The sequence below is a fragment of the Hypanus sabinus genome, chromosome 7, assembly GCF_030144855.1.
Source record: "Hypanus sabinus isolate sHypSab1 chromosome 7, sHypSab1.hap1, whole genome shotgun sequence".
Lineage (NCBI taxonomy): Eukaryota > Metazoa > Chordata > Chondrichthyes > Myliobatiformes > Dasyatidae > Hypanus > Hypanus sabinus.
In genome coordinates, this window is record NC_082712.1 from 160,657,754 (window position 1) to 160,683,901 (window position 26,148).

At 41.4% G+C, this 26,148-nt stretch overlaps 1 long non-coding RNA gene across 1 annotated transcript in view; it reads right to left on the reverse strand.

Annotated features, from left to right (window-relative positions):
• Positions 1-22,582, reverse strand: part of LOC132397353 (uncharacterized) — a 53,053-nt gene extending 30,471 nt beyond the window's left edge. The window contains exons 1-3 of the long non-coding RNA XR_009513342.1: positions 22,353-22,582; positions 6,230-6,364; positions 2,313-2,420 (exon numbers count right to left, since the gene is read on the reverse strand). This is a non-coding gene — a long non-coding RNA (uncharacterized LOC132397353). The remainder of the gene's footprint in view (positions 1-2,312; positions 2,421-6,229; positions 6,365-22,352) is intronic.
• Between the last annotated feature and the right edge of the window lie 3,566 nt (positions 22,583-26,148).

Consider the following 26,148-nt stretch of genomic DNA (forward strand, 5'->3'; position numbering starts at 1 on the left):
TGCTCTCTATAGCTGGGAATTGAGGGGAATCCCTGGGGAAATTGGTTATGGCAACAAATTGAAGCTGACATTACAGCAAGAGAATTTCTGGATGATTTAATTGGAACCAGAAACTGCACTACATATTCCTGTCACCTTCCGGGATCCAGAATCCAATGGCGATTATAGAAACCAAGCAAATCAACATGAGGGCAAGAGGGGGCTAATATTGTTATCTGGTAGGATCACTTTTGCGCCTGAGGGATTAGCAGCTGAGGTTCAGCTCAAAAGTAAAAAAGACCAACTCTTCCTCGGGGGCACAAATTCACAGCCCCATGTCTCCCTTTTAAGTCTAAAGATTTGAGAACAACAGTGAGATTGGTGTTAGAATACAGAACTCTAAGCCCATCATATTACAGAAAGATTCTTGCAATGCATAAAGCAGTGGTTGAATGGCGGGAGGTCAAGAGTGGAAATAAAAGGAGCTTTTTCTGGCTGGCTGCCGGTGACCAGGGGTTTGTATTAGACTGATTCTTTTTACGTTATATATCAATGATTTGGATGATGGAATTGATGGCTTTGTTGCAAATTTGCAGACAATATGAATATAGGTGGAAGGACAGGTAGTTTTCAGGAAGTAAAGAGGCTACAGAAGGATTTAGACAGATTAGGAGAATGGCAAATAAATGACAGCTGGAATATAGTGTCACAAAATGTATGGTCATGTTCTTTGGTAGAATAAATGAAAGTTATCCATTTTCTAAGTGGAGAGAAAACACAAAAAACCGAGGTGTAAAGGGACTAGAGAGTCCTTGTGCAGGATTCCCTAAAAGTTTAATTGCAGGTTGAATCTGTGGTGAGGAAGGTAAATGTGATGTTAGCATTGATTTCACGAGGACAAGTATATAAGAGCAAGAATGTAATGTGAGACTTTATAAAGCACTGGTGGAGCCTCACTTGGAGTATTATGAGCAGGTTTGGGTGCCTTATCTTAGAAAGGATGTGCTGAAACTGGAGAGGATTCAAAGGAGGCTCACAAAAATGATTCCAGGATTGAAGAGCGTTTAATGGCTCAGAGCCTCTGGGTGACTTCATTGAAACCTATTGAATGGTGAAAGGTCTTGTCAGAGAGATGTTTCCTATGTTGGGAGAGTCTAAGACCAGAGGACACAGCATCAGAATAAAGGGGCATCCTTTTAGAATGGAAATGAGAAGGAATTTCTTTAGCCAGAGTGGTGAATCTGTGGAATTCTTTGCCACAAGCAGCTGTGAAGGCCAAGTCTTTATGTATATTTAAGGCAGAGGCTGATAGATTCTTAACTGGTCAGGGAATGAAGGTATATGGGGAGAAGGTGGGAGATTGAACTGAGAGGAAAATTAGATCAGCTATGATGAAATGGCAGAGAAGACACTGTAGTGTTATCGCTCGGCATGTAAGATAACGCTGAACTAAACACTGAGGTAAACCGTTGTTAATGAAGACAGGGTCGCAGTAAGATTAACCGTTTACTGTTCACTCTTTCACATTAACGTATGGTGAAAACTGTTGATAAAACAATACAAGATTTGTACAGCATTTGTTTCCTTCTTGATATTACATTTACATCGTAAATACTTGCAAAGGTAAAACTACAACAACTACATTACATTAAAGTGCAGCATACAGTCAGAATCTACCTACACCATTGACTGCTTTAAATACACTTCAACACAAACTATCCGCAACTCTTTAACTAACGAAAACATAAACCTTATTGACCGTCGTTACTTTTAACGGAATCGGCGTTAACATTTTAATTCAACATATCGATTATCTCATGACTTACGGCATTGCCTCACTATGTTTCTAATGCGTAGAAGACAACTTTTCTTGCGCTGGACTCGCACATGTCAGCCCCTACCTTCCCTTTTCTCCAAACTGGTATTTTCCCACAGGATGCAGCGAAACCGGATGTGATGTCATCGCATGCCGCAATATATCACAGACAACAAATTTACTTTAAACAATCCTAACTTTAACTAGAATGCTAACAAACGAATTACTAAGGTGAAAATATTATAAACTAAATAACTGCCATAAAGGCAACACAAGAAGACACGATGGGCCCACTGGCCTAATTCTGCCCCTATATCTTATGGTCTTATGGTCTTGACTTCTAAAGCAGCAATTGACTGAGTGTGGCATCAACGAATCCTGGCAAAACCAAAGTCAAGGGACTTCAAAGTAAAAACACTCAGTGTTTGAAGCTCAGATCTCACACAAAGGAAAACATCTGTGACTATTGGAGATTAATCATTCCAGCCTAAAAAACATTGCTGCAGATGCTCCTTACCTGAAGTGTCATCAATGATCCTCCTTCCATGTCAAAAATAGGGATTTTTAAAATATTTTCACAATATCCTCAGCATGTAATACAGCCAATGCCTACATGTCCCAAGGCCTTAACAAAATACAAGCATGGAATTAACAAACAACATTTGCATCATAGTAGAACCAAGCAAAAACTATTGTCAACAAAATGAACCTTACCATCAACACCTGATATCTAATGGCATTACTATCAATAAGACCACATCATTGTTTCCTGAAGTTTCACTACTAATCAGAAACTCAATTGGATTTTCTACAGAAATACTCCGAGCACAAGAGCAGGTTATAGACTAAGTGTCTTGCAGTGAATGGCACACCTCCTAACAAACCTAAGACAAGTTAGGTGTACAATAATATACTTGTTCAATGAATATCAAGCTATTCACGACAAAGGTTGACTATTATCTCATCAACCTTCTTACCAGCTCAAAGAATGTAACATCTACAAAGTACACCACAATTAATTACCTAGATGCCTCCAAGATTCATGACCTTAAAGCAGGATAAGGACAGCAAACCTTTCAGAACAGCGCCAAATTGCATGCTATCCGGACTTGGGAATATGTCTTTCCCAAGAGCACTATGGGTGTACCTTTAATCAAAATAATGCAACAGGTAGATGTAATTTAACTGAGAGTAAAGCAGTAGATCTCCAAATTTAGGCCAACTACCCCCATTCATTCTGAGAAAGATGACTAAAGTTGCACTTGAGTCACTGAACTGGTGCTTTCAGTGCCATTAAGGACCCCACACACCCCTCATACAAAATCTTCTTCCTCCTGCTGTCTAGGAAAAGGCACCAAAGCATTTGGGCTCTCACAACCAGATTATGTAATAGTTTCTTTCCCCAAACTATCAAACTCCTCAATACCCAGAGCCTGGACTGACACCTTACTGCCCTATTGTCTTGTTTATTATTTATTGTAATGCCTGCACTGTTTTGTACACTTTATGCAGTCCTGGGTAGGTCTGTAGTCTAGTGTAGTTTTTTTCTGTGATTTTTTTACGTAGTTCAGTCTAGTTTTTGTACTGTGTCATGTAACACCATAGTCCTGAAAAATGTTGTCTCATTTTTATTATGTACTGTACCAGCAGTTATATTTGAAATGACAATAAAAAATGACTTGACTTGACTTGACTTGACTTGATCCATTGGAACAAACAGGAGATAATTAAATAATTGTCAATTGTGGGCATTTCATTTAATCTCATCTTAGTCTTTATTGTGGGGTCAGTGGTGAAAAGGGTGGGCAATGTTGTTCTTGGACATCAACAGCTCAGAGGATCTATCCTGGGCCCAACACATTGATGCAATCTTGAAGGCAGCATACTTACAGTCGTAATTCATTAGGAGTTTGAGAAAGTTTGGTATGTCACCAAAGACTAGCAAATTTCTGCAGATGTATATACATTGAAGAGCATTCTGATTGGAAGCATCACAGGAGGGTTCAAGGTGCAGGTTCATAAGAGGCTGCAGAGGGTTGTAGACCCAGCTATTTCCATTTTGGGCACAACCCTCCCCAGTATCAAGGGTCTATGCCTCAAGAAGGTGGCATCCAACATTAAGGACAATCTGCAACCTGCCTGCTTCTCATTGCTACCATCTAAGAGGAGGTACAGGAGCTTGAAGACCCAAATTCAAAGTTTTAGAGTCATAGAGTCAAAATTTTTGTGTGTAGAGTTAAAGAATTCAAAAGCACAGAAACAGGCCTTCTGGACTAACTAGTCTGTGCCAAACTACTATGTTGCTTAGTTCCATCAGCTTACATTGAGATCTACCTCTCCGTACCCCTCCCATCTATCTAACTATCCGAATTTCTCTTAAATATTGAAATCGAACCCCCATCTAACACTTCCATTGGCAGTTTGTTCTACACTCTCACCACCATCTGAGTGAAGAAGTTTCCTCTCATGTCCCCTTTAAACATTTCAGAACCAGGTTTATTATCACCGACACGTGTCATGAAATTTGTTAAATTAGCAGCAGCAGTTCAATGCAATACCTGATAATATAGGAAAAAATAAAAAAGTAAATCAATTTCAGTAAGTATGTACAGTATATAAATATTAAATAGATTAAAATAGAGTAAAAACAGAAGTAATATATATTTTTTAAAATGGTGAGGTGGTGGTCAGGGGTTCAATGTCCATTTAGGAATCGGATGGCAGAGAGGAAGAAGCTGTTCCTGAATCATTGAGTATGTGCCATCAGGCTTGTATACCTCTGACAGAGATGAGATGGTAACAATGAGAAGAGGGAATGCCCAGGGTGTTGGAGTTTCTTAATAAAGGATGTTGCCTTTCTGAGGCACCGCTCCTTGAAGATCTCTTGGATGCTATGGAGGCTAATACCCAAGAAGGAGTTGACTAATTTTACAACTTTTTGCAGCTTCTTTTGCTCCTGTGCAGTAGCCCTACAAGACTAGACAGTGATACAGCTTGTCAGAATGCTCTCCACAGTACAGCTATGAGGTGACAAACCAAATCTCTTCAAACTCTAAATGAAGTGTAACCACTCTCTTGCTTTCTTTAAAGGTGCATCAATATGTTGGGACCAGGTCAGATCCTCAGAGATCTTGACACCCAGGAACTTGAAATTGCTCACTCTCTCCACTTCTGATCCCTCTGAGGATTGGTTTGTGTTCCCTTGCCTTACCCTTTCTGAAGTCCACAATCAGCACTTTGGTCTTACTGACGTTGAGTGCCAGGTTGTTGCTGTGATATCACTCAAATAGCTAGAATATCTTGGTCCTGTATGCCCTCTCATCTCCATCTGAGATCGTACCAACAATGCTTGTACTATCAGCAAATTTAGAGATGGTATTTGGGCTATACATAGCCACATAGAGAGTGGAGCAGTGGACTAAGCACACATCTCTGAGATGTGCCAGTGTTGATCATCAGCGAAGAGGAAATATTATCACCAATCCACACAGGTTGTAGTCCTCCAGTTAGTAAGTTGAAGATCCAATTGCAGAGGCCCAGTTTCTGTAGATTATCAAGCAGGACTGTAGAATGATGGTGTTATATGCTGAGCTATAGTCAATGAAGAGCATACTGATATAGGTCTTTGGTTATGTGAAATGCCGTTGAGATTGCATCTGCCATAGACCTATTGTGGTGTAAGGCAAACCGCAGTGGGTCCAGATCTTTGCTGAGGCAGGAATTCATTCTAGCCATAATCGACCTCTCAAAGCATTTCATCACCATAGACGTGAGTGCTACTGGATGATAGTCGTTAAGACAGCTCACTCTTCTCTTCTTCAGGTACTGGTATAATTGTTGTCCTTTTGAAGTGGGGGATACTTCCAACTGTAGCAGTTGGAAAATATCCTTGAATACTCCCACCAGTTGGTTGGCAGAAGTTTTCAGAGCCTTACCAAATACGCCATCAGGACCTACCATCTTGCGAGGGTTCACCCTCCTGAAAGACAACCTGACAATGGCCTCCGAGTCAGAGGTCACAGGATCACCAGGTGCAGCAGGGATCATCACAGCTGTAGTTACGTTCTCCTTTTTCAAACAGGCATAGAAGGCATTGAGCTCATCTGGTAGTGAAGCATTGCTCACATTCATGCTACTGAGTTTCACTTTGTAGGAAGTAATGGCCTGCAAACCCTGCCAGAGTAGACATGCATCCTATGTTGCCTCTATCCTCGTTCTGCATTGCTTCTTTGCTCCTGAAATAATGCTCCACAATTCATACATGGATTTCTTATACAGACCTGGGTTACCAGATTTAAATGCCACAAATCTAGCTCACAGCAGACAACAAACCTCCTGGTTCATCCATGGCTTTTGGTTTGGGAATGTACAGTTTTCATACACAGAAACTCATTCTCACAGGTTTTAATGAAGACAGTAACAATTGCAGCATACTCATCCAAATTCAAAGATGAATCCCTGAATACAGTCCAGTCCACTGATTCAAAGCAGTCCTGTAAGTTCTCCTGTGCTTCCCTCATCCATACCTTCTTGGTCCTCACGTCTGGTGCTGCAGTCTTCCGTCTCTGCCTATACTCAATCAGGAAAAATACAGTGAGGTGATCAGACTTTCCGAAGTGAGGGCATGGAATAGCACAGTGGGCTTTTCACTTTTCACTTTTAACCCATCTACTTCTAGTCTCACCCAAGCTTAGAAGAAAATGCTTGCTTACATTTACCCTGTCTATACACCTCATTGTTTTATATACCTCTACCACATCTCCCCTCATTCTCATATGCTATAGCTGAAGAACACTAATTCAGTCATCAGATTTCTGAATGATCCATGAGCCCAGAACACTACTTTGCTATTCCTCTTTTGCATTAGTTACTTATTTATTTATTGTAACTTATGGTAATTCTCATGCCTTGCACAAGCAACAAATTTCACAACATACGTCAGTGATAATAAAACCCTTTCTGATTCTAATGCTGAAAAGGAATACAAATTTGACTATTTTGGCTTTCAGTTCATTTGTATTCAACATATTCATTGATGATCATTATAAAGTTATTTTTTATTCAATTGTCAAATTATATCAGAACCATCAACAATTTTAATGGACTTCTATTTCTTGAATAATAGGAGTTGAGAAAAGAAGCTGCTTAAAATAAAATGTATCTTTTGTTTATTTAAAAACTTACTCGCAAATGTAGTCATCTTGTGTTTTCAGATTAAAATAGAGCAAGGAGAATCATGGAGACCATAACTCACAGTGATAAACTGCCTGTGCATCTTGACCAATATGTCACCTTAGTCAGTGAACATCATGAGCCCAAGATTGGTGATAGGCAAGGTTAATTTCACCAACTGCATAATAATAAATATTTGCACAGAATGCACATATACTTCACAGGGGTTTGATTGATTCAAGTCTGTGGTACTTTGACAGAGAGAAAAAAAACATGTACTTGGATTTCCAGCATCTGCAGACTCTCTTGTATTTAAATATTTACATGAGCCTTGTTTGTGGAATGGACATTAGCATAATTATATCACATATTCTTTGGTGATATTCAACAAACTGCTTCTTTCAACACTGATATCTTCTACTTAGCCCTGAATTCCATATGAGCGCAAACAGAGAGTCCAGGCATGTTCAGTTCAGGTTAGATCAGTTCAGTTTGGCTTTGACTTAAAATGAATCTGCCTGGACACTTTTGATGCCTTTGTGTGTTGGTGTTTTATATTCTGTGCTTTTTGCTTGTTTTTTAATTGATATTTCTGCGATTTGTTTTTTTTTACACTTTGGCAGGAGTTTGATGTTTTTTCTTGGAATGGGTTCCATAGTTTTCTCTGTTTTGTGGCTGTCTGTGGGAAGACAGATCTCAGGGTTGTAAAAAGTACTTCAATAATAAATGTACTTTGAAGCAATGAGAACAAGATGAGACTAAATTTTCTTTTGTGCACTTGGCACTGCCCTTGAAGGGTAGACTGAAACTACCTCACCATGTCCAATATGAAGCAGAACTCCAATAACACAGCTTGAAATTGTGTGGCAGGTTTCCCATCCAGACTGCTTATGTTGAGCTATCGATCTGATATTTATTCCTCAGTAATGATCTGAATCAAGAAGACTGCGGGGGAATGGCTAAGGATTTCTGGAGCGAAGGCAGTTTTACTACTCGGGGTAAAAGAGAGGCAAGACCGCGCAGGCGTGTAACGTCAGCCAGTAGAGCGGGAAACGTTTAGAAAGAAGACTGCCATATCCAGCAGTGTTTGAAGCAGGCAGCGGAGTGGGAGTTAGCAGAGTGGTAGGGCTTTGGCTCAATGGGCTTAGGAGGTAACAAGGCGAGGTAGGTCTACCGGTTTTAATTGCAGAAAGGAAGTAGTATGTGTGTGAGGCCAGTTTTCTGTGTGCAGTGTCAGATGTGGGAGGTCCCGCAGCCTCCCAGATGGCCATATCTGCACCCGGTGTGTTGAGCTGCAGCTCCTAAGGAACCAAGTTAGGGAACTGGAGATGCAGCTCGATGACCTTTATCTGGTCAGGGAGAGTGAGGAGATGAAATAAATGAGTTACAGGCAGGTGGTCACACCGGGGCCACGGGAGACAGACAAGTGGGTCACAGTCAGGAGAGGGAAGGGGAAGAGTCAGGTACTAGACAGTACCCCTGTGGCTGTACCCCTTGACAATAAGTACTCCTGTTTGAGTACTGTTGGGGGTGATAGCCTACCTTGAGGAAGTGACAGTGGCCATGCCTCTGGCACAGACTGTGGCCCTGTGGCTCAGAAGGGTAGGGAAAGGAAGAGAAAGGCAGTAGTGATGGGGGACTCTATAGTTATGGGGTCAGTCAGGTGATTCTGTGGGTGTAGGAAAGAAACTCGAATGGTAGTTTGCCTCCCAGGTGCCAGGGTCCAGCATGTTTCAGATCACGTCCAAGATATCCTGCAGTGGGAGGGAGAACAGCCAGAGGTCATGGTACATATTGGTACTAATCACGTAGTTAGGAAAAGGGAAGCGGTCCTGAAAACAGACAACAGAGAGTTAGGAAGGAAGTTGAGAAGCAGGATCGCAAAGGTAGTAATCACAGGATTACTGCCTGTGCCACAAGACAGAGAACACAGGAATAGGGTGAGGTGGAGGATTAATGCATGGCTGAGGGATTGGAGCAGGGGGCAGGGATTCAGATTTCTGGATCATTGGAACCTCTTCTGGGGCAGGAGTGTCCTGTACAAAAAGGACAGGTTGCACTTGAATCCCAGAGTGACCAATATCCTGGCAGGGAGGTTTGCTAAGGCTACTGGGGAGAGTTGTTGGGGGGTGGGAACTGAGCTGAAGAGACTGGGGAGGAGGCGGTTGGCTCACAAGTAGAGAAAGCTTGGAGACAGTGCGAGAGGGAGGATAGGCAGATGATAGAGAAGCGACGCGTTCAGTCCAAAAGTTTGAGATGTGTCTATTTTAGCGCAAGGAGTATTGTCGACAAAGCAGATGAGCTTAGAGCATGGATCAGTACTTGGAGCTATGATGTGGTGGCCATTACAGAGACTTGGATGGCTCAGGGACAGGAATGGTTACTTCATATGCCGGGTTTTAGATGTTTCAGAAAGGACAGGAAGGAATGCAAAAGAGGTGGGAGCGTGGCACTATTGATCAGAGATCTGCAGAAACGGTGGACACCGTGGAGGGATTGTCTACGGAGTCTCTGTGGGTGGAGGTTAGGAACAGGAAGGGGTCAATAACTTTACTGGGTGTTTTATATAGGGCACCCAATAGTAACAGGGGTATCGAGGAGCGAATAGGGAAATAGATCCTGAAAAGGTGGAATAATAACAGAATTGTCATGATGGGAGATTTTAATTTCCCAAATATCGATTGGCATCTCCCTAGAGCAACGGGTTTAGATGGGGTGGAGTTTGTTAGGTGTGTTCAGGAAGGTTTCTTGACACAATATGTAGATAAGCCTACAAGAGGAGAGGCTGTACTTGATTTGGTAGTGGGAAATGAGCCTGGTTAGGTGTTAGATCTCTCAGTGGGAGAGCATTTTGGAGATAGTGATCATAATTTTATCTCCTTTACAATGGCATTGGAGAGGGATAGGAACAGACAAATTAGAAAAGTGTTTAATTGGAGTAAGGGGAATTATGAGGCTATCAGGCAGGAGATTGCTTAAATTGGGAACAGATATTGTCAGGGAAAAGTACAGAAGAAATGTGGCATATGTTCAGGGGATATTTGTGTGGAGTTCTGCATAGGTACATTCCAATGAGACAGAGAAGTTATGGTAGGGTACAGGAACCGTGGTGTACAAAGGCTGCAGTAAATCTAGTCAAAAAGAAAAGAAAAGCTTACAAAAGGTTCAGAGAGCTAGGTAATATTAGAGATCTAGAAGATTATAAGGCTAACAGGAAGGAGGTTAAAAAGGAAATTAGGAGAGCCAGAAGGGGCCATGAGAAAGCCTTGGCAGGCAGTATTAAGGAAAACCCTAAGGCATTCTACAAGTATGTGAAGAGCAAGAGGACAAGACATGAAAGAATAGGACCTATCAAGTGTGACAGTGGGAACCGGAGAAAATAGCAGAGGTATTACTTCAGTATTCACTATGGAAAAGGATCTTGGTGATAGCAGTGATGACTTGCAACAGACTGAAAAGACTGAGCATGTAGATATTATGAAAGAGGATGTGCTGGAGTTTTTGGAAAGCATCAAGTTGGATAAGTCGCCAGGACCAGATGAGATGCACCCCAGGCTACTGTGATAGGCGAAGGAGGAGATTGTTGAGCCTCTGGCAATGATCTTTGAATCATCAATGGGGACAGGAGAGGTTCCGGAGGATTGGAGAGTTGCGGATGTTGTTCCCTTATTCAAGAAAGGGAGTCGAGATAGCCAAGGGAATTATAGGCCAGTGAGTCTTATTTCAGTGGTTGGTAAGTTAATGGAGAAGATCCTAAGCGGCAGGATTTATGAACATCTGGAGAGGTATAATATGATTAGGAATAGTCAGCATGGCTTTGTCAAGGGCAGGTCATGCCTTACAAGCCTGATTGAATTTTTTGAGGATATGACTAAACACATTGATGAAGGAAGAGCAGTAGATGTAGTGCATATGGATTTCAGCAAGGCATTTGATAAGGTACCTCATGCAAGGCTTATTGAGAAACTAAGGAGGCATGGGATCCAAGGGGACATTGCTTTGTGAATCCAGAACTGGCTTGCACACAGAAGACAAAGAGTGGTTGTAGATGGGTCTTAATCTGCATGGAGGTTGGTCACCAGTGAAGTGCCTCAGCGATCTGTTCTGGGACCCTTACTCTTCATGATTTTGATAAGTGACATGGATGAGGAAGTGGAGGGATGGGTTAGTAAGTTTGCTGATGACACAAAGGTTGGGGATGTTGTGGATAGAGTGGAGGGCTGTTAGAGGTTACAGCAGGACATTGACAGGATGCAAAACTGGGCTGAGAAGTGACAGATGGAGCTCAACCCAGATAGGTGTGAAGTGGTTCAGTTTGGTCAGTCAAATATGATGGCAGAATATAGTATTAATGGTAAGACTCTTGGCAGTGTGGAGAATCAGAGGGATCTTGGGGTCCGAGTCCATAGGATGCCCAAAGCAGCTACGCAGGTTGAATCTGTGGTTAAGAAGGCATATGGTGTATTAGCCTTCATCAATCGTGGAATTGAATTTAGTAGTTGAGAGGTAATGTTACAGCTATATAGGACCTTGGTCAGACCCCATTTGCAGTACTGTGCTCAGTTCTGGTCGCCTCACTACAGGAAGGATGTGGAAGCCATAGAAAGGGTGCACAGGAGATTTACAAGGATGTTGCCTGGATTGGGGAACATGCCATTGGAAATAGGTTGAGTGAACTCGGCCTTTTCTCCTTGGAGCTGGGGAGGATGAGAGGTGACCTGATAGAGGTGTATAAGATGATGAGAGGCATTGTTCGTGTGTGTAGTCAGAGGCTTTTTCCCAGGGCTGAAATGGTTGCCACAAGAGGACACATGTTTACGGTGTTGGGGAGTAGGTACAGAGAAGATGTCAGTGGTAAGTTTTTTACACTGAGATTGCTGAGTGCGTGGAATGGGCTGCTGGCAATGATGTTGGAGGTGGATACGATAGGGTCTTTTAAGAGACTTTTGGATAGGTACATGAAGCTTAGAAAAATAGAGGGCTATGGGTAAGCCTAGTAATTTCTATGGTAGGGACACATTCGGCATAAATTTGAGGGCAGAAGGGTCTGTATTGTTCTGTAGGTTTTCTATGTTTTCAACTTCTAATAAATTCCTTACTGATTAAATCACTCCCAGTGGGATTCAATGATTAAGTCAATTGCAGATTCCTGCATCCCTGTGCAGATTTACTGACATTTAATGAAAAAATGTAATGATAATTTACTAAAGAATATCAGTCACTTATTCACAAAAATACCACACAATCATTTAAATCAATCTACCCACTACACGATTTTTTTACTTGCAAAAGAATGTTCTTTTAAAAATCCAAACTATCTTGGAGATATAAACGATCCTGTATGAAGAACCAGGTTTAAGGTGGGGAAAGGAGCTGAACACAATAATTTTGAACATAAAACTAAATCTGCATTTGTTGGAAAGCTAAAATGAAAATAGAAACTACTGGATCTTTATGTCAGGCAGAACCTGAAAAACAGAGTTAATGGTTCAAATTGTTAATCTTTCATCAGCTGAGAGAAGTTAGAACTTAAACGTATTTAAATTGCATGGAAGGGGAGGGCTGAAGACACAAAATAGAGCAGGTCTGTGGTGAACAAGAAGATAAGTAAAATGATAAAATGATAAAAAAAATTAAAAGGTAAGTAAAAAGAAAGTAAGATGAGCAGCATTTGATGGCTCTAGGCCTGTACTCACGGATCTCATTGAAATCTATCATTAACTTCCACAGATGTTGCCTGACTGATGCACCATCAATAACTCACACTGAGACGTAAGGCGAGATATCGGCTTTTATTGACTGGAAGAAGGAACCAGGAGTGAGTGTCATACTATGTCCTGGAGACTGAGGCCGAGCGTCAGGCCTCAGATCGCCTTTATACAGGGGCCTGTGGGAGGAGCCACAGGAGAGTCAGCAGGGGGCGTGTCCAGACAGGCACATAGTTCACCACACTGACCTGCTGAGTTCCTCCAGCATTTTGTGACTATTGAAAGGCCTAGATAGAGTAGACATGGAGAGGACATTTCCTACTGTGGGGGAATCTAAGATGGGAGGGCAAAGCCTCAGAATAGAAGGACGTCCTTTTAGAACAGACATGAAGTGGAATTTCTTTATCCAGATGGTGATAAAGGTATGGAAATCATTGCAACAGGCTTCTGTGGAGGGCAAGCCATTGGGTATATTGTATATATGTAACCCTCAGGATTGGCCAGCATGCATTCATCTAGGGGAAGACAACTTCTGGCCCCACCAAACTGAGAAATCTCGTTTGTGTGGATGCTGTGTGATGTGTTGCCCAGTTACAAATCTGCACCACAAAATATCAGACAGTGCACCACCTGCAAGTAAATTATCGAACTTTATAAATCTCAATCTGAATATAGGGTTAGCAAAGAACATAAAAAGAAAAAAGGCCCATTTTAAGGAAAAAGTCAAAAAGTGCACATTGGAGTTCACTGATACTGATACGGCCATTTATCAACCATCGCCAAGCTCCGGGCTCCTTGCTCCCAGTCCACTCTGTCCGATGGCTTCCAGCTCTCTCCACACGCACCTTCCTTCTTCTTCTCTCACCAATGAAGTTTGAAAGGTTTTCAATTAGCAAAGGCTTCAAAGGTTACAGGGTGATGGGCAGGAGAATGGAGTGGAAAAGGATAATAAATCAGCCATGATGGAATGGCAGAGGAAATTTGATCAGCCTAATGGCCTAATTCTGTTCTGCTGTCTTATTGTCCTATTGCTTTATAGCAAAAGGAATCAATATTGAATTAATAACAGGAAACAACAAAGATTTTGCTTCCAGAATGCCTTTTTATTTTATGTATTTTATGGATTTTGGGCTGCCGATTGTGAAAATCATCATGAAACATCCAAATCACACATCAGTTTTTTTAAAAATCAGGTATCTTTGTTATTTCAATCATAATGTAAGTCAGAATAACTGATGCCAAGATTAAGGAAGGCATTTCTATCAGTCCACAAATCAAATAGATCATTAATGATAGGCAAGTGATAAAGAGGACACATGTACAGAGGTATGGTCTGACGGAACATGGAGTTAAATATGCAGAAAGAATAAGTAAATTTAGGAAGGACAACAAAATTCAATATAGCCCGATGGGAGTTCAGGGAGCTGGGTTAAGCACAATAGGCAGCGATTTAAACAGAGAGAGGAGAAATGGGCTAAAAATTCTATATCTGAATGCACGAAGTGTCAGAAATAAGGCGGATGAGCTTGAAGCTCAGGTGCGAATGGGTAACTATGATGTTGTTGGGATAACAGAGACATGGCTGCAGGGAGATCAAACCTAGGAAATGAATGTAAAAGGGTATATGTGCTATCGTAGGGACAGAAATGTGGGCAGAGGGGGTGGGGTGGCCCTGTTGGTGAGGAATGAGATTCAGTCCTTTGCAAGGGGGGTCTGTATTCTGTCAGGAGAACTGAGGAACAGTAAGGGCAAAAAGACCCTAATGAGTGTTGTCTACAGGCCCCCAAACAGTAGCATGGATATTGGGTGCAAGTTGAATAGGGAGTTAACATTGGCATGTGGCAAAGGTAATGTTGCAGTAGTTATGGGGGATTTCAACATGCAGGTGAACTGGCAGAATCAGGTTGGTGCTGGACCCCAGGATAGGGAGTTTGTAGAGTGCCTACGGGATGCATTCTTGGAACAGCTTGTACGAGAGCCGACCAGGGACAAGACTATTCTGGATTTAGTGTTGTGTAATGAACAGGATTTGATAAGCGATCTTGAAGTAAAGAAGCTATTAGGAGGTAGTGACCATAATATGATAAGTTTTTATCTGCAATTTGAGAAGCTTAAGGACAGATCGGAGGTGTCAGTGTTGCAGTTGAACAAAGGAGACTATGGAGCCATGAGGGAGGAGCTGGCCAAACTTAACTGGACGGATAGCCTAGCAGAAAAGACAGTGGAACAGCAATGGCAGGTATTCTTGGGAATAATGCACAAGGTGCAAAATCAGTTCATCCCCCAGAGAAGGAAGGATTCAAAGGGTGGAAAAGGGCCACAGTGGTTGACAAAGGAAGTCAGAGATTGCATAGCATTAAAAAAAGTAAGTATGACAGAGCTAAGGTGAGTGGGAAGACAGATTGGGAAATTTTTAAGGAACAACAGAACTTAACTAAAAAGGCAATACGGGGAGAAAAAATGAGATATGAACGCAAGCTAGCCAGGAATATAAAGGAGGATAGCAAAAGCTTTTTTCGGTATGTGAAGAGAAAGAAGATAGTTAAGAACAATGTTGGGCCCTTGAAGAATGAATTGGGTGAAATCGTTATGGGAAACAGAGAAATGGCAGAAGAATTTAATGAGTACTTTAGATCTGTTTTCACTAAGGAAGACACAAGCAATCTCCCAGATGTATGGATGGGCCAAGGACATAGGGTAACAGAGGAAATGAAAGAGATTGACATTAGGAAGGAAACGGTGATGAGAAGACTGATGGGACTGAAGGCTGACAAATCCCCAGGTCCAGATGGTCTGCATCCTAGGGTACTAAAGGAGGTGGCTCTGGAAATTGTGGATGCATTAGTAATCATTTTCCAATGTTCCTTAGATTCAGGATCAGTTCCTGAGGATTGGAGAATGGCTAATGTTATCCCACTTTTTAAGAAAGGAGGGAGGGAGAAAACAGAGAACTATCGACCTGTCAGCCTGACATCGGTGGTGGGGAAGATGCTAGAGTCCATTATTAAGGATGAAATAGTGGCATGTCTAGATAGCAGTGATAGGATTGGGCGGAGGTAAATCATGCTTGACTAATCTGTTGGAGTTTTTCGAGGAAGTAACCAGGAAGTTAGATGGGGGAACTCCAGTGGATGTAGTGTACCTCGATTTTCAGAAGGCATTTGATAAGGTCCCACATAGGAGATTGGTGGGTAAAATCAAAGCTCAGGGCATTGGGGGGAAGACATTGACATGGATAGAAAACTGGTTGGCTGATAGAAAGCAAAGGGTAGCGGTGAATGGGTGTTTCTCGGAATGGCAGGTGGTGACTAGTGGGGTGCCACAGGGCTCGGTATTGGGACCACAGCTGTTTATGATTTACATCAATGATTTATATGAAGGCATTGAGAATAACATCAGCAAGCTGGGTGGCAGTGTGACGTGTGATGAGGATGTTAGGAGAATTCAGGGTGACTTGGATAGGCTGGGTGAGTGGGCAGATATTTGGCAGATGACATTTAATGTGAATAAGTGTGAGGTTATCCACTTTGGGAGTAAGAACAGGAAGGCAGATTATTATTTGAATGGTGTAGAGTTAGGTAAGGGAGAAATACAAAGCGATCTAGGAGTTCTTGTTCATCACTCACTGAAGGTGAATGAGCAAGTGCAACAGGCAGTGAAGAAGGCTAATGGAATGTTGGCCTTTATTACAAAGGGAATTGAGTACAAGAGCAAGGAAATCCTTTTGCATTTGTACAGGGCCCTGGTGAGTACACACCTGGAGAATTGTGTATAGTTTTGGTCTGCAGGGTTAAGGAAGGACATCCTGGCTGTAGAGGAAGTGCAGCGTAGATTCACAAGGTTAATTCTTGGGACGTCCGGACTGTCTTATGCAGAGAGGTTAAAGAGACTGGGCTTGTACACGCTGGAATTAAGGAGATTGAGAGGGGATCTGATTGAAACATTTAAGATTATTAAGGGATTGGACAAGATATAGGCAGGAAATATGTTCCAGATGCTGGGAGAATCCAGTACCAGAGGGCATGGTTTAAGAATAATGGGTAGGTCATTTAGGACAGAGTTAAGGAAAAATTTCTTCTCCCAGAGAGTTGTGGGGGTCTGGGATGCACTGCCTCGGAAGGTAGTGGAGGCCAATTCTCTGGATGCTTTCAAGAAGGAGCTAGATAGGTATCTTATGAATAGGGGAATCAAGGGATATGGGGATAAGGCAGGAACCGGGTATTGATAGTAGAAGATCAGCCATGATCTCAGAATGGTGGTGCAGGGTCAAAGGGCCAAATGGTCCACTTCTGCACCTATTGTCTATTGTCTATTGTCAATTCAAAGAACCTCTAGTGGGACCAGAGAAAATCATATGGATGACTTTCAATGATGTTGTTGGATATTTTCTTGGCAACTACAGAGCACTAAACTGTGTGTGTAAGAACATAAGAAATAGGAGCAGAAGTAGGCCATCTGGCCTGTTGAGCCTGCTCCGCCATTCAATAAGATTGTAGCTGATCTGGCCATGGACTCATTTCCACCCACCTGTCTTTTGCCCATAACTATTAATTTCCCTTCTATGCAAAAATCTATCGAACCTTGTCTTAAATATATTTTCTGAGGCAGCCTCCACTGCTTCATTGGGCAGAGAATTCCACAGATTTACCACTCTCTGGGAAAAGCTGTTCCTCCTCATCTCCATCCTGAACCGACTCCCCCTAATCTTGAGGCTATGTCCCCTAGTTCTAGGCTCACCAACCAGTGGAAACAACTTTCCTGCTTCCTTCTTATCTATCCTTTTCATAATTTTATATAATTCTATAAGATCTCCTCTCATTCTTCAGAATTCCATGAGTACAGTCCCAGGCAACTCAATCTCTCCTCATATTCTGGAACAAACCTAGTGAACATACTCTGTACCACTTCCAAAGCCAGTATATCCTTCCTCAAGTAAGGAGACCAGTACTGCACACAGTACTCCAGTTGCGGCTTCATCAGTACCCTTGTGCAATTGCAGCATAACCTCCCTGCTCTTAAATTCAATCCCTCTAGCAATGAAGGACAACATTCCATTGCCATCTTGATAGCTTGCTGCACCTGCAAACCAATCTTTTATGATTCATGCACAAGCACTCCTAAGTCCCTCTGCACAGCAGCATGCTGCAGTTTTTTAACAGTTAAATAATAATCTGCTCTTTCAATTTTCCTTTCAAAGTGGATGATCTCGCATTTACCAATACTGTACTCCATCTGCCAGATACTTGCCCACTCACTTAACCTATCTATTTCTCTCTGAAGACTCTGCACAGTTTGTTTTTCCACTAAATTTAGTATCTTCAGCAAAATTAGATACACAACACTCAGCCAGTTCTTCCAGATCATTAATGTATATCATGAAAAGATGCAGCCCCAGCACCAACCCTGCGACACATCACTCACCACTGATTGCCAACTATAATACCCATGTATCACAACTGTCTGTTCTCTATTAGTTAATCAATCCTCCATCTATGCTAATATATTGCCCCCAACTCTATGCATCCTTATCTTATGGATAAATCTTTTATGTGGTACCTTATCGAACACCTTCCAGAAATTCAAGTAAATAATGTCTGTCTGTTCCCCTCTATCCACTGTGTTCATTATATCCTCAAAAAACACCAATAAGTTCGCCAAACAGGACCTGCCTTTGCCGAATCTATGTTGGATCTGCCTGATGGATCTATTTCTTTACACATGTCTTGCTATTTCTTCTTTAATGATAGCTTCAAACATTTTCTCAACTACAGATGTTAAACTAACTGTCCTTTAGTTACCTGCCTTTTGCCTACATCCTTCTTTGAACGGTGATGTGACACTCGCTGCCTTCCAGTCTGCTGAGACCAGTTAGTTAGTTATCACCAAAGCTTCCACTGTATCCTCTGCCATTTCTTTCAGCATCCTGGGATGCATTCCAACAGGACCAGGGGATTTACCTATCTTCAGACCCAATAATTCAGTCAGCACTACCTCTTTAATGATAGCTATTGTATCGAGATCCTCACCTCCCATTGTATCCATAACATTTCTCTTTGGCATATTAGACATGTCCTTCACTGTAAAGGCAGATAGTGAATAGTCATTCAAAGCCTCTGTCTTTTCCTCATTACCCAATTTCAAATCCCCCTTCCCATGCTCCAAGGGACCTACACTCACTTCAGCCATTGTTTTCTGCCTTATATAATTACAAAAACTTTTACTATCCATTTCTATATTTTGTGCTCATTTATTTTCATAATCGGGCTTCCCTTTCTTTATTGCTCACATAATGGTTTTTGATGCTTTTTAAAGTTTTCCCAATCTTCCAGATTCCCACTACTCTTGTCAACTTTGTACGTGAGGGCTTTTTTTTAATGGTTTCTTTTAATTCCTTAGTTATCCAAGGCTGGCTCTTCCCACTGTTACGTATCCCGCAACTGGAGAATTTACCAGCAAAGATAGAGAGGTCCGTTGAAGTCTGATGTCACTATTTTCAAACGTTTTTATTTATGAAGGGGCACAAAAGTAAGGTTAATGCAAACATTCAGATAACACGCATCAACAATACTCAATCTAAAGTGCGAGTATAGTCATAATCATCATTAAGAAGAAATCTCGGCTGTTGTCTAGGGGATAATATTTTTGTCCATTGGAAATATAAAAAGTCATTCAGGTGTCTGCAGACTTTAGCCTTTCAAGGAATCGTTGGGTTTCACGTGTTTTAGAGGGATCGGTGAAAACGAAAAGAAAACTTGCCCGTGTCTTTATGACCACTCCGTGAAAATCAGGGGAGCGTTGGTTTCCCTGTTGTTAGTTCGAAGTCCTCCTCGGTAGTATCAGCCATCCGCTCCCCCGGCAAAGGGGTTAGGAGCACACGTGGCGTTGAGTGGCTTCCAGCTCTCACGGGAGCGTTGAGCGAGCAAGTTCCTCTGGTGCATCGCTAGGGTACTGCCTCCTGCAGTCCGCTTTTATCTTTACTTGCAGAGTTGTAGCTGTCCATCAAAGTAGGGGGATGCAATCCCCACCCCCACATGGCCCGAGGGTGTTCATGTCCATGGTAGTTGTCACGTAGCCGGGTCATGCACGTGACACAGGTGCCTCTAAGAACAAATGGTCAAAACCGTTGCATTGTCTCACACTTCCGAGTCCCAAATTAATAGTGATCTTGCGATTCTCCGGAAGGAGGGGGCTGCTCCCGCTCCTTCGGCCCCTCAGAGCTGTGGTACCTTCATAACACCACCCTGACTGTCCATAACAGGAATATAACTGGAATATACTTTTGTTAAGCACCATGAAAAATCACGTTGAAAGTCTTCCACTGTTCCTCAACCATGCCACCACATAACCTGTGTTCCCAGTCTACCCTAGCAAAATCCTCCCTCAACACATTGTAGCCTCCATTGTTAAGGCATAATACATTGGTTTTAGATTGAACCATTGCACCCTCCATTTGTATGAGAAACTCAATCATACTGTGATCACTTATTCCAAGAGGATCCCCAATGGCAAGATCACTAATTTTCCCTGTCTCATTGCACAGGACCAGATCTAAGATAGCACAGTCCCTTGTAGGTTCAGTTACATGCTGTTCAAGAAAGCCATCACGGACACATTCTAAGAAGTCCTACTCAAGACAGCCTCAACCAATTTGATTCACCCATACTATGTGCAAGTTAAAGTTCCCCCACGATAACTGCTGTTCCATTCTTACATGCCTCAGATATGTCTCTGTTTATTGCCTGTGCCACTGTAATGTTATTATTCGTTGGCCGATAGACAACTCCTACCAGTGACCTTTTTTTTTCTCCCTTTTTTATTCCTAATCTCTACCTAGATGGTTCAACATTCTGCTAGTTAGATCTTAAGGAGCTGGTTGGCAACGTGCTTCAAGTATACATAACCATGAAGTGCAACATGTCACTAAAGATTCATTTTCTGCATTCCCATGTAGCATCGTCCCTACAAATCTTGATGCTGTCAGTGACGAGCATGGTGAAAGGTTTCACCAGGACATTGCAGTCATGGAGAAATGGTATCACGGCAACTGGAGTCCATCAACTTTGGCTGATTATTATTGGACACTTAAGCAAGAAGCCTTGGATACTGAGTACAAATGAAAATCAGCATCAGAACATTGTTAGCTTAGTTGAACCATTGCAAAGCATCAGCACCATTATGCTATTAAGTGCATCACATTCAATAAAAGTTAATTTCTTGTTTCTCCAAATTCCTACATGATACGAGTAATCTGAAACTATACAGGTGCTCAGCTTCAAGCAGTCTATTTTAAACAAAATAAAATCGGAGGAAGCAACACTTCCAAAAGAATTTGCTGTCCAGTGTGATTGACCTTTCCAGTTTTCATCAGAGCTGTGAATTCCTGATGAAAAGTGGTGCCCTACATTGTTAACACGGGTTTTCTCTCTCCACAATTTCTTCTATTTCTCCTCATTTTCTTATATTTCAGATATCTATTGACTGTAATATTTTGTAGATCATAATTTTAGTTTTTTTTCTCTTTTCTTTCTTCTCATTCATCTTTTAGTTGCATTTCTTTCAGACAAATCTGCTGCCATTAATCATTTACTTGGGAGTTCACGCTCTCCTGAACTATCACAGACATCCTGCTTTCTACTCTGCAACTTAATTTGATTTCAAAGTATTGCTAACGCTGATGAAAGGTCATCGACTTGAAACCAATGAGAGTGCTTAATGCAACTTACCAGTTATTAACTCCGTTTTCACCTAAAGACAGAGTGTAAATTTTGATCTTCTCAAGCTTATTTTGATATTTTTCTGATGCATCTTCAGCGATAATTGGTTACTATACTTGGTGACAAAATCAGAGGAATCTTTATGTTAACTGAACATTAAATCTGTGTGCTTGAGGCTTCCGAGAAGATATATACCTTGGACAAGGCCTGGAGGGGATTGCACAAAAAATTACAGATTTCAATGGAAGCCCCTGTTAAATTTGATTAGTTGCAGTATTGATTTAACTGAAAACATACTGTTGTTCAATAGGTACAAGATGCTTGCCTGTTCTTTTTGTGATTCATCCAATTTCCCAATTTCACTTTGATGCACCATCAATAACTCTCGGAGACGGGAGACAAACAATAGGCTTTTATTAGCAGCAAGAGACCACGATTAGCAGCAAGAGACCACCACACAACATCCTGGAGACTGAGGGAGGAGCAGTGCCTCCAATCGCCTTTATACAGGGGTCTGTGGGAGGAGCCACAGGAGCAGTCAGCAGAGGGGCATGTCCAGACAGGTATATGTAGTTCACCACACTCTTAATGTAAGGCAGCAAAATATTGCATTTATTTTATTCAATAACAAAGCTGAATTTTTGAAAGGAAATACAAAGGTGCACAACTTCAAAGAGCTTCTCTCAGTGTGATCAGAAAATAACTATTTCATTCCTACAGAGGGATACATGTTAGAAATTAATTTACAAACGTCTGTGTTTGTTATTTCAATGGAACCAATCACTAAATCTTAAATGAATTCAAAGCATTGTGAAAATAACAAAGAAATGTTAGGCAAAAGCTATTAACATTCTTTGCAGAAATCATTCAGAAACCTGAAGGGAACACATGAAACTCTATCGCCTTATTGTAAATTTCAAATAACTTTTTGTTGTCCATTAATAGATTTTGTATCTCTCTTACCTTAGCTCCCTCAAGCTCCTCTGCTGCTGCAGACAAACCAAAGGGCTTCACAAAGTCCCCTGTGTATCTTTCAGATGGGATTAGAATTCCAATCAGGTCATCACATCTTTTAAATCTTTTTCATTGTACTAATATATATCAAGCTTGAACTCTGAGCTTTGAAGCAGCTTTACACAAAAATGCTCCACATTACACCCAAATCACAATGCTATTAAAGACAGAAAAAAAGCCAATAGCACAATCCCATAGCTACAGTGCAACAGTAACTCCTGACCGGACATTTCGTTCAAAGTCAAAGTAGATTTATTTTCTAGAAACAAGCATATAATCCAATTTTAACTTATTGATGCTCTTGGCAAATAGGAAATAGTGAGGTGAGAAAGTGTTGAGGTCACACATAGCCAGACATTTAACGATTGTATGTGTATGTGTTCTTCAATGATTAACATACAACATAGAACGGATTAGCACAGGAATAGACCTTTCAGAACAAGGTGTGCCAAATTATTAATTAAATGCCTAACTAAACTGATGGCATGAATATCAATTGCAGTAATATCTCTCCCTTCCTCCCTTTCCTCTGTTTCCATTCCCCATTCTTGTTACCCTCTCACTCTTTCTCTTCTCCTCACTTACCCGTCATCCCCCTCTGGTATCCCTCCTCCTTCCCTTTCTTCCATGGTCCACTCTCCTCTCCGGCTAGTTCCCTTCTTCCTCTGCCATTTACCTCTTCAACATATCATCTCTTACTTCATCTTCCCTTCCTCCACGCTCCCATCTTCCCCCTCACCTGGTCTCACCTATCACCTGCCAGATGGTACTCATTCCCCTGCTCCCACCTTCTTAAATTCTAGTTTAATTGTCATTCAACCATACACAGGAGTACAGCCAAATGAAGCGGTGTTCATCTGCAGGTCAGGGTGAAAAACATAGCTGCAACAGTCGCATACAATACAAGGCATATTTAGCACATACAACTACAATAGCAGTAAAACATACAGTCTGGCTTCTGCCCCTTTCATTTCCAGAAGAAGGTTCTCAACCTGAAACAACATCTGTTTCTCCTCTATAGATCCTGACTGACTTGTTGAGTTCTTCCAACATTTTGTGTGTATTGCTCATGATTTCCAACATCTGCAGTTTCTCTTGTGCCTAACTAAACTAGTCTCTTGAGCCTACGTAATCTCCATATGCCTCCATTCTCTGTATTAACATATGCCTATCTAAGAGCCTCTTAAGTACCTCTATCATATCTGCCTTTACCACCATCTCTAGCAGCACATTACACTCTCTACCCTATCTATGCCTTTCATAATCTAATAAACCTCTGTCAGGCCTCCCTCAGCCTCGGCTGGTCCAGAGAAACAACACAAGGCTGTCCAATGTCTTCTGATAGCATGTAGGTCCTGAATGTTTGTTCCCTTTCTAACTGCGCTTATTTTATATGCAAGACAGTCTGACATTGATAGAGGAAATGTTTGAGGAGATCAAACAATGAAAAGTGCAGAGCAGATTGCCACCAAAAAAGCAAGCCCATAGCCTATTTCAGTCAAACATTGAACTCCAATGTTTAGCAAGTCTTTATGTTTAACATGGAGGCCTTGAAGATTTTCGGTACACCTTCATCCATTCTGTCATCAAATTTCTAAATGGTCATGAACCCATGTACGCTATCTTCTATTTCATTTTTGAACTTTTTTTGTAGCTTACAGCATTTTTTAAGTACATTTTACTGCATTGCTGTCTCAAAACAAGTATCACAGCATACTGTATGTCACTAAAATAAACCTGATTCTGATCCAGATTATGTACGCAATCAGTGAGCACGGGCAAGAATGCAAAAGCAGTTCTGCAATGGTCAGCAGGAGGCAGCTATGGAGAATCCCTCATACTTCAGAACCAACCGCCCAGCACAACATTAGATTTATCCTGGAAAGCTGGCTACCCCATCCCAAAAATTCAAAGTTCTCATGTTCACATCTGTGATCCAAGCTCAAGTCCAAAAATAAATAAAACATAATATCAATGCTTCCACTGCATCTTCCCCTTCAATATTTACACAACTACCTCTAGTACTCAAACATCCCCAAAACATTTTTTCTTTCATATCCTACTGCCTAATACATCCATAGTTAAGATGCTTACTTCCCCCCTACCCTCCAATTTCACACTAGCTAGCTCTGACAGCCTAGGGATCCCAACAATTTTTTTTTTCTACAGTGTCTCATGAGCCCTTCTAAATATCAGATTGAGGAGATTAACTTTTCGAGAATCTTACACATCAACTTCCCAGTCCCTTTGCACCTCAGATATTTGAATTTTCTCCCCACTTGGAAAATGGTCTACACCTTCTTCCAAAGTGCATGACCATACACTTTACTACACTATATTCCATCTACCACTTCTTTGCCCATTCTCCCAATCTGACAACTCAATCTGCAGAGTCCATGCTTCCTCAACACTATCTGTACATCCACCTATCTTTGTATCATCTCCAAACTTGACCACAAACCCATTAATTAATTCCATCATCCAAATTGTTGACATATAAAGTGAAAAGAAATGTTCCGGACACCAATCTCTGCAGAACACCACTTGTCATCAGCAGCCACCCAGAAAGGGCCCTTTTTATTCTCACTCTTTGCCTCCTGCCAGTTAGCCAATTTTCTATCCGTGCTAGGATCTTTCCTGTAATATCATGGGCTCTTATCTTGTTAATAGCCTCATGTGTGGCACCTTGTCAAAGGCATTCTGAAAAACCAAATTTATGAAATCCACTGATTTTCTTGTGTCTATCCTGCCCGTTATTTCCTCAAAGAATTCAAACAGATTTATCAGACAAGAATTCACCTCAAGGTAACCATGTTGACTTTGGTCTACTTTATTATGCATCTCCAAGTAACCCGAAACCTCATCCTTAATAATAGAGTCCAACATCTTCCCAACCACTGAAGTTAGACTAACTAGCCTATAATTTCCTTTCTTCTGCCTCCCAACATTCTTAAAAAGTGGAGTGACATTTGCAATTTTTCAGTTCTCCGGAACCATTCCAGAATTTAGTGATTCTTGAAAGATCATCACTAATGCCTCCATAATCTCTTCAGCTACCTCTTTCAGAACCTTGGGTTGTAGTCCATCTGGTCCAGTAGACTTATCCTCCTTCTGACCTTTCATATTCCCAAGCACCTTATCCTTAGCACTAGCAACTAAACTCAATTCTGCCCCTTGACACTCTCAAATTTCTGGCATACTGTAGTGTCTTCCATAATGAAAACTGACACAAAATACTTATTACATTTGTCCATCAATTTTTGGCCCCAATTACTAGTTCTTCAGAATCATTTTCCAGTGGTCCAACTTTCACTCTTGCTTCTCTTTTACTTTTAAAATATCCAAAACAATAGGTATCCTCTTTGATATTCTTGGCTAGTTTATTTTCATATTTCATCTTTTCTCTCCTTTGGGTTTTTTAGTTGCCTTCTGTTGGTTTTTAAAAGCTTCCAATTTCCCACTAATTTTTGCTAATTCAAATTTCAAAATACTTTTGTTATCAAAGAATGTATACTGTATATAACCTTGAGATTCATCCCTTTACGGTCAGCCACAAAACAACGAAATCTAATGAAATGCATTAAAAAAATGTCTGTCAAATATCCAACGTACAAATCATACAAGCAATACAAGTAAGCACAGCTGGGGCTGAGCCCTGCCATCTCGAATCTGGTGCATCTCAGTTCTGCCACATTGAATTGTCTCCAGATTAGCTGCAGCAATGGCCAAACATTGGCTCATTCCC